A 2,126-nucleotide genomic window follows, 5' to 3' on the forward strand; every position below is an offset into this window, starting at 1 on the left:
TTGTTCCTTCATCTGGTACATAGCCCTCTGCCTTTTCATCTTGTCTGTCTTTCTGTGAATGTGGTTTTTGTTCCACAGGCTGCAGGATTGTAGTTCTTCTTGCTTCTGCTGTCTGCCCTCTGGTGGATGAGGCTATCTAAGAGTCTTGTGCAAGTTTCCTGATGGGAGGGACTGGTGGTGGGTAGAGCTGGCTGTTGCTCTGGTGGGCAGAGCTCAGTAAAACTTTAATCCACTTGACTGCTGATGGGTGCAGCTGGGTTCCCTTCCTGTTGGTTGTTTGGCCTGAGGCAACCCAACACTGCAGACTATCTGGGCTCTATGGTGGGGCTAATGACAGACTCTGGTAGGGCTCACACCAAGGAGTACTTCCCAGAACTTCTGCTGCCAGTGTCCTTGTCCTCATGGTGAGACACAGCCACCCCCCACCTCTGCAGGAGACCCCCCAACACTAGCAGGTAGGTCTGGTTCAGTCTCCCCTGGGTTCACTGCTCCTTCCCCTGGGTCCTGATGCACACACTACTTTGTGTGTGCCCTCCAAGAGTGGAGTCTCTGTTTCCCCCAGTCCTGTCGAAGTCCTGCAATCAATGCCCACTAGCCTTCAAAGTCTGATTCTCTAGGAATTCCTCCTCCCGTTGCTGGACCCCCAGGTTGGGAAGCCTGACATGGGGCTCAGAACCTTCACTCCAGTGGGTGGACTTCTGTGGTATAAGTGTTCTCCAGTCTGTAAGTCATACACCCACCCATCAGTTATGGGATTTGATTTTACTGTGATTGCGCCCCTCCCACCATCTCATTGTGGCTTCTCCTTTGTCTTTGGATGTGGGGTATCTTTTTTGGTGAGTTCCAGTATCTTCCTGTCGACGATTGTCCAGCAGCTAGTTGTGATTCTGGTGTTCTCGCAAGAGGGAGTGAGAGCACGTCCTTCTACTCCGCCATCTTGGTTCCTCCTCCTGTGTATGCTTCTTTGTGTGATTTTGTCTCTACAGCTTTGCTTTGACCATTTGTCCTAGGGTTCTGTCTGTCCATTTTTTTCTTCTTTTCCTATAGTTTTTAGCGCTTGTTATCATTGGTAGATTTGTTTTTTGGTTTGCTTGCTCTCCTCTTTTTTTTTTCTTTTTTTATTACTTTTTAATTTTTTTTTTTTTTTTTTTTGCAGTACGCGGGCCTCTAACTGTGTGGCCTCTCCCGTTGCGGAGCACAGGCTCCAGTCGCGCAGGCTCAGCGGCCATGGCTCACGGGCCTAGCCACTCCGCAGCATGTGGGATCTTCCTGGACTGGGGCATGAACCTGTGTCCCCTGCATCGGCAGGCAGACTCTCAACCACTGTGCCACCAGGGAAGCCCAATTTTTTTATTTTTAATTATTTTTAATTTTTTATTTTAATAACTTTATTATATATTTTTTTCTTTATTTCCTTCTTTTTTTTCCCTTTTCTTCTGAGACGTGTGGCTGACAGGGTCTTGGTGCTCTGGCCATGTGTCAGGCCTGTGCCTCTGAGGTGGGAGAGCCAAGTTCAGGACATTGGTCCACCAGAGACCTCCCAGCTCCATGTAATATCAAACGGCAAAAGTTCTCCAAGAGATCTCTATTTCAATGCTAAGACCCAGCTCCACTCAACGACCAGCAAGCTACAGTGCTGGACACCCTATGCCAAGCAACTAGCAAGACAGGAACTCAACCCCACCCATTAGCAGAGATGCTGCCTAAAATCATAATAAGGCCACAGACACCCCGAAACACACCACCAGATGGTCCAGCCCACCAGAAAGACAAGATCCAGCCTCATCCACAAGAACACAGGCACCAGTCCCCTCCACCAGACAGTCTACACAACCCACTGAACTAACCTTTGGGAGACCCCAAACACAGTAAGTTAAGCAAAATGAGAAGACAGAGAAACACACAGCAGATGAAGGAGCAAGGTAAAAACCCATCAGACCAAACAAATGAAGAGGAAATAGGCAGTCTACCTGAAAAAGAATTCAGAGTAATGATAGTAAAGATGATCCAAAATCTTGGAAACAGAATGAAGAAAATACAACAAATGTTTAACAAGGACCTAGAAAAACTAAAGAGGAAACAAACAATGATGAACAACACAATAAATGAAATTTAAAATTTTCTAG

The sequence above is a fragment of the Physeter macrocephalus genome, chromosome 8 (assembly GCF_002837175.3).
Source record: "Physeter macrocephalus isolate SW-GA chromosome 8, ASM283717v5, whole genome shotgun sequence".
NCBI classification, from domain to species: Eukaryota; Metazoa; Chordata; class Mammalia; order Artiodactyla; family Physeteridae; genus Physeter; species Physeter macrocephalus.